This window comes from Pituophis catenifer, unplaced genomic scaffold (assembly GCF_029215685.1).
Source record: "Pituophis catenifer annectens isolate HBS135680 unplaced genomic scaffold, rPitCat1.0.hap2 SCAF_3, whole genome shotgun sequence".
Taxonomy (NCBI): Eukaryota; Metazoa; Chordata; class Lepidosauria; order Squamata; family Colubridae; genus Pituophis; species Pituophis catenifer.
Window position 1 is genome coordinate 201,582,668 of NW_027256883.1, and position 7,839 is coordinate 201,590,506.

Genomic DNA, 7,839 nt, shown 5'->3' on the forward strand with positions numbered 1-7,839 from the left:
TGACTACAATACAGGGCAATGTTGTTTGTCTGATGGCTGACAGAGTTTTCAAAGGAGGTGAGTAGCTTAGATTAATGCTATGTCAGCCATTTTAGAGGCAGGTCAGCATTTATATTTGGAGTAATCTAAAATGGCAGACATGAGCTAAGTGTGACATCTGAATGACGAAGCAGGAGGTTGGACTGAATGATGAATTATAGCAGGAGGGTTGGACTAGAAGACCTCCAGGGGAGGGGTGAAATCCAGAAGGTTCTGACAGGTTCCGGAGAACCGATAGCGGAAATTTTGAGCAGTTCGGGGAACCGATAGTGGAAATTTTGAGTAGTTCGGAGAACCGGCAAATACCACTTCTGGCTGGCCCCCGAGTGGGGTGGGAATGGAGTTTTTGCAATATCCTTCCCCCAGGAGTGGGGAGGGAATGGGGATTTTGCACTATCCTTCCCCTGCCACGCCCATCAAGTCATACCCACCAACCCACACCAGGCCCATCAAGCCATGCCCACAGAACCGGTAGTAAAAAAAATTGGATTTCACCACTGCTCCAGGGTCCCTTCCAACTCTATTATTCTGTGTTTTATAGCGTTTGACTTGAAGTAGGTTTTAAGATATTAGACAGCTTAAGCTGAGTGTACTGGAACCATCACATCCCACAACAATTCATTTTATCAGCTCTCTTTTAACTTATTTCTCCCAGCAGGTCCTACAGCTTTTGATGGGAACCAAAACTCCATTGCAGCCCCCCCCCCCCAACACATCTGGGCATTGAATTTTGCGAGTCAGTAGCAGATGTTTGGAATCTGTTAGAAGGAAGTCAATACAGAGTTTGACTGTGATGCACGCTATAAATAGTGCCATGCCTGAAGGGGTACTAAATTCTGGTGTTTCCTATGCTAAAATATATTTATAGCAACCTTCCCCAATGCCCATATGCAGTAAGACTCAGATTGAAAAAAAAGGAATGAATTATTCCATATGTAGTCTAAGGCATGATTCATGTATTCAGAAAGCAGTGGTAGTCACCATCTGGGCACACATTTTAAGCCTCACTTAAATGTCTCTCAAATGATGTCATCCTCCTAAAAGAAAAAACCCACCTGTGCATTGCAAATGTCTAAAGCAGAACAATCTTTTTGTGTTAAACTGTTTTATAATCCATGCAAGGTGCTCATGGCATGAAAACCAACGATTGTGAAATCAACAAAACCACAATTCCGTGTGTAAGTGTGTAGTCCCTGTTACAGACATTCAAGGGCAATTTCATCTAAGCAGAATTTATAGGGAATGTTCAGAGAGTTAGTGGTTATTTCTAAAACGCCCCATTTTTCATAACACGATGCAATGTAAGGCATTAAATGTTTTTTTAGTGATTTGCTGATCAATTAGATTGCCCTCCAGATGTATCAGCTGCCAGATGATTTGGAACTGCTCTCAACAAATGTTGGGAATTCCAGTATTGGAGAAGACTATTGTACTCATTGGGGGGAAAACAGCCATAATACCATTTATGAAATTCCACCAATTTATCTTTAATTATTCCATTTTCTTCTGCTTTTCCATGTTTGGTTTTGCTGACGTTTTTCAACAGGAAGAAACTATAGAAATATGAAAGCCCAATGGGTAGGTAAGAAAGAAGTTGGGTAGATGCAGACAAAGACACAAATCCAACACAATAATTGCTTCAGAACTTGTACTAGGGAAATATTCAAATTTGGCAAGTACCCCCTTATTTAGTTTAGGATCATCAACCAAGCTTGTTTTTCTATTCAGGATGCTTACACCCACTTTGGCAATGCCCACTCTGTATTGTCTTGGTTTTTCAGCAGCTTTGTAATTTTCAATGTGGCCCAGTTCTGAACTCTTTCTTCTCCAAGATCAGAGGTGGTATTCAGCCGGTTTCGACCGGTTTAGGCGAACCAGTAGCGCCAACGATCAGTTGGCCCCACCCACCTGCTCACTCTCTATCCTGTCCTTTATTTCCTGCTCTGTAGCTCATCTCAATTGCACAACATAGATGATCCCCCACCCCCTCGCTGCTCTACTTACCATTGCTGACTTGGAAGGTAAGCAGCTGAGCTTCTAAATGCTCCATTTTCAGCACTGCATGCAAATGCCTTAGGCACACACATACGCAAAGAACATGTGCACCAGGGGTGGGTTCTACTTACCTTTACTACCGGTTCACAACGGGGCCGTGCACGCTTGCTTCACTCGCATCACATGCGCTCTTCTGCACATGTGCAGAAGCATTCTGATGACGTTGGGGTCAGTGGGTGGAGTCTCACGCCGGTTTTATTACCGGTTCTATAGAACCGGTGCAAACCGGGGGCAACCCACCACTGGCATGCATGCGCAAAACACACATGCACCAAACCAGTTGTTAAACAGGCAGCATTCCACCACTGCCCAAGATAAAAGTCACAAGGGACACTGGAAGCGGCAGCCAACAGTTCAGTGAAACTCAAAGGAACTATTGGTGGCAGTTTAAAATGCCAACCAGTTGGAGAAAGTTGGCTGTGCATTCAAAACTGAAGCAGCAGCTGCTCTTTTAAAAAAAAAACAACTCAGTAAAAGAAAGAAAGAGTGCAGAGAGGAACAAGGAAGATGATTAGGGGACTAGAGGCTAAAACATGTGAAGAATGGTTGCAAGAACTGAGTATGTCTCGTTTAATGAAAAGAAGGACTAGGGGAGACATGATAGCAGTGTTCCAATATTTCAGGGGCTGCCACAAAGAAGAGGGAGTCAAGCTATCCTCCAAAGCACCTGAGGGCAGGACAAGAAGCAATGGGTGGAAACTCATCAAGGAGAGATGCAACTTAGAACTAAGGAGAAATTTCCTCACAGTTAAAACAATTAATCAGTGGAACAACTTGCCTCCAGAAGTTGTGAATTCTCCAACACTGGAAGTTTTTAGGAAGAGATTGAACAATTTGTCTGAAGTGGTGTAGGGTATCCTGCCTAAGCAGGGGGTTGGACTAGAAGACCTCCAAGATCCCTTCCAACTCTGTTATTCTATTCTATTCTATTCTAAAACTGCCCTAATTAAACTGGCATGCTGTATTCATACAGCAAGGTGCAAGTCACATTTATGTGGGAGGAAATCTTGATGCATTCAATGAACCTATTTTAGAGAGAAGCTGCATACACCTATGCTCCGGGGATGCCTTACAGATCTGTTTGTGTGTACTCACACGTACATTTACCTAAAGTGCAGAACTCAAAACTGCTCCCTCGGCTTTTATTTTGACAACAATTTGTTACAACCGTGGGAATTTCATTCAGCCACTCTTGTTCATTATTGATTAGATGGTGAATGCTTCTTAATGGACTTTTTAATTATGTATTCTAAGGAACTCTGTGCCATTTTGCTATAAAATATGACTGGCTTCTCACTTAAGATTTATACCACAGATATCAAATGTGCTCTTGGAAGCTACTCAAATGCCTGCCAGCTTTCCTGCCGCCCTGATTTTAAGGTTCTTTTAATTACAAAGATATAATGGGAATCCAGCAGACTGCACACAGAGCACAAACATTAGAGGCACCATTTTCTTTGTCTCTGAGAATGCTTATAAGCTCTCCACATTGCACTGAAAATGAAAATAGTGAGTGGTTGCAGCAATTTTTTGTTTGTTTGTTTGGAAGTAAGCAAAACTAAGATGGCAGAGAGGATTCTGGAGACAAGGCAGGGGTGAAATCCAGCAGGTTCTGGAGAACCGGTAGCGGAAATTTTGAGCAGTTCAGAGAACCAGCAAATACCACCTCTGGCTGGCCCCAGAATGGGGTGGGAATGAAGATTTTGCAATATCCTTCTCCCAGGAGTGGGGAGGGAATGGGGATTTTGCAGTATCCTTCCCATGGAGTGAGGTGGGAATGGAGATTTTACAGTATCCTTCCCCTGACACGCCCACCAAGCCACACCATGCCCACCAAGCCACGCCCACAGAACCGGTAGTAAAAAAAATTGGATTTCACCACTGGGACAAGGGGTACATAGACTATGGTCAAAAAAAGTCAAGATGGTTGTCACAAGAGTACAATGGAAGCTCCGTCTGGTTTAAATGCACATCATTGTTTATCACACCCTGTCATGGAATCCCTGGCTGAGGAGACCAGAAGAAGTGACAGGGACTGACCAGTTTGGCTATGCCTACATCAGCCATTTTGTGAACAGTAAATGGAATGGTCCAGTGTTTCTCAACTGGGGTCATTTTAAAATGGGTGGACTGGGGAATTCTGGGACTTGAAGTCCACCCATCTTAAAATGGCCCCGGTTGAGAAAAACACTGGAGTAGTCTATTAATCCTTCCTGTTAATTCTTTGAAAGACCTGAATGCTTCAAAGGAAATAAATGGAGCTGAAATACGATGTATTCTCTGTGGGTAGCCAGGTCTGGCTTATTTCTTCTTTGGCTGTGTGCATAATGTTATGGGATGGAAATGGAATATTTTCTTATTTTAAAAGGATAACCAGCATCTCCTATTTCCTTGATTGGAAGCAACCCACTCAGATAATGAAGCAAAAACGTCTCGGGCTCGATCTTGGATGTTTATTTTATTTCATCATTAATCCCTCCTATAATGAACATTCCTTTTGGCAGCGAAGATATCTAATCTGTCCAAACCACATAGAATTTGTCCACAGCCAGTCCTAGATCCCTGACTGCAGAGTTGTTTGCTCAGCTACCCTTGCCAAGAAAGTCAAGCAGCTGAAACTGAAAATCGGAAAAGGGTTGCGGTTATTGTCTCAATGAACAGAGATGGCTTCCTCCTGTTTTAGATACCCCTAAAGTCCAGCGTATACTTGAAATTATGCCTTTATCTAGGGATGGAGGGGAAAAGAGTCTAGATACACTACCAAGAGACTTTGAGGGGGTCAAAAAAGGCAAGATGGAAGTGGCATTCAGAGCCCCACCTCCTTTTTATCTTTGTTGCACACAAAAAATTTTCAAGGTAGACCAGACTAGGAAAGTAAAGTTATGAATACTAATACTACTTCTACTATAAGGTTATAGTAACAGAATCTTACAAGTCTGGATGTGTCCTTCCTTTCCTTTCCTTTCCTTTCCTTTCCTTTCCTTTCCTTTCCTTTCCTTTCCTTTCCTTTCCTTCCTTTCCTTCCTTCCTCCCTCCCTCCCTCCCAGTGGTTAGAATACAGTATTGCAGGCTAATTCAGATCACTGCTAGGAGTTCGATCCTAACCAGAGGCTCCTTTGAGGAATGCCTGAACATTGATCCTCACTGGCTCAAGGTTGATTCAGCCTTCCATCCTTCCGAGGTCAGTAAAATGAGGATCCAGATTGTTGGGGGTAATATGCTGACTCTGTAAACCGCTTAGAGGATGTTGTAGAGCATTATGAAGTAATATAGGTATATGTCTAAGTGCTATTGCTATTCCTTCCTTCTTTCCTTCCTTCCTTCCTTCCTTCCTTCCTTCCTTCCTTCCTTCCTTCCTTCCTTCCGGCCTCTTTGTGAGAACAAGGGAGAGCCTTGCCTTAGATGCTTACACAGATTACAGTTCTGCTCTGGACTCAAAGCTCTGTTATCTGACTGTTATCTTAGTTGCTGTTCTTCCTTCTGTTCCTTATGGTTATTCCTTCTTACCATTTTCAAGAGGTGGGTCTTCGGTTTTATAAATGCAGTTGCCATCTTGCCTTTTTGACCCCCACCCCCTCCACAGATACACCTGCACAGCATGTTCTCTTTGGCGTGTGAGTGAAGTCAGTTTGCAGGTAGAAGTGATATGTTTCTTATTCAGACTTTTGTAGAATAGTTTGCTGGGGATTGCAATCGGTGCTAAGTGCTGCTTGCTGGGAATCAGCCTCTCTTGCTGGAAAGCAAGAGGCAGAATGTGTGTCTTTGAAGACACATTTTATGCAAAGGAGAATGCTGGCTTTAAAAGGAGTGCCAGGAAGTGATGCATTGAGGAATGTTTCACCAATCATCACTGCTTTGTCATCAGTTTTTATGGTTGCAGGCTCATTTCTCTGAATTGCACTCTGCAGTTTGCCAATATAATATATAAGGCATATTAAAAAGTCTGCCAAAAAGAGTGCATAGATTTATACAAATAAGGTTCAGGAATGCCTTTCTACTGGAGAAAATGATGCAAAAATGATTAGGAAAAACAGCAGACAGATGTGTGAATGCTTGAAAAAATGAGCACATGCACAGTTTTTAGAGTGTACTTTTTTTAAAAAAAAAAAGATCTATCAGATTAGAATAAGAATTGTACTGAATTTAGCAAATAGCAAAGGAGAAATGGAACATAACCAGTAGTTACTGCTTAAGGGGTAAAGCACATCATGGGCCAAAAATGTGATAAATACAATGGGGAAAAACCCCTTATGAATATTGTACCATGATTAGAGATAAGTAGAGAGATATCCATGATAGAAGGTGGAATCATGATGGCTTGGGAAATCGTAAAGTCCACTGTAATGCATACTATTAATTTTTAAGATTTTGTGAAATGAGGAATTGAGAGAAAACATAATTGACATATTATTTAATCCATCTATGCCTTTTCATTCTTCCTGGGGGAACGACCCTCAATAGCAGAGCACCAAGGGCTGCCATCCCGATATCTTTTTTTGTATCTGTTGCTGCTGATCTTTGCAAACAGTTTAGGCTGAGAACAGAAGGAAACTTCAACCTTGGAACCAGGGATGGGATTTAGCCGGTTCAGACCGGTTCAAGCAAACCGGTTGATACGGCCAGCAGCTGGGCTTGCCCACCTGCCCTGGCACTATCCTGTCTTATACAATTGCTGTGTTTTTGATGCAGCACGCATGTGCTCAAGGCACTTGCGTGAGCTATCCTGTCCTATACAATTGCCATGTTTTTGATGCAGTGTGCATGTGTGCAAGGCGCACACGAGTGAGCAAAGCAAGCATGCGCACACATGCGCTCACTTTTTCGATTCTGGGTGAACCGGTTGTTAAATTATGTGAAGCCCACCTCTGCTTGAAACTGATGACAAAAGAGAAAAAGATTCAGCCTACAAAGATGTACCACCCATTCTAAGTAATTACTGTATTTTTCGGAGTATAAGACGCTCCAGACTATAAGACGCACCTACCTTTTTTGGTGAAAAGAAATCTGCCTCTGCCTCTGCCTCCCAGCAATTTACCTCCTTGCAGCAAGCAGCAGAGGCCAGTGCAAAACAGCTGAGAGCAAAACAGCCAAGAGTCAGAAGGCCGATCCAATCAACTTATGCTAATTAGTCTGTGCTGAAGCTGAAACAAGCTGCTTCTTCTTGCTGCTTGCTGCAAGGAGGTAACTGGTGGGAGGTAGAGGCCAAAGGATGAGGGCCAGTGGGTGGACGGGGCTACATTCGGTGTATAAGATGCACCTAAATTTTCACCCCCTTTTAGGGGGGAAAAAGGTGCTTTTTATACTACAAAAAATACGGTAATTGTCATTTGAAATGAGGATTTCTAACCAGCCAGCTTTAAAAAAAAAGAAAAAAAAGAGGGCTAGTATGAAATGAACAGTGTGATTAATCTGCAAGCTGTACAGCCAATATATTTAAGCAAACTTTGAAAGAGTAATTTAAGTGGCCATTTAATTTACTGACACTAACATCTTTCTTAAATTATGCATTCAACTGCTTTATTAAAATACACTCTTTTTACAGTACTTTTATTTGATTAGTTAATAAAATCATAGACTCATAGATCATTTGGAAGGAACTTTATAAATCATCTAATCTTGGCTCCATGGAAAATCTCCAATATTACACAGGTCATTTTAATTATTACGTATCTCTAAAATAGATTTAAAGAAAACATTCACTATTAAAATGGAATATTATATTTAAATGTAACTCTGATTATTTTA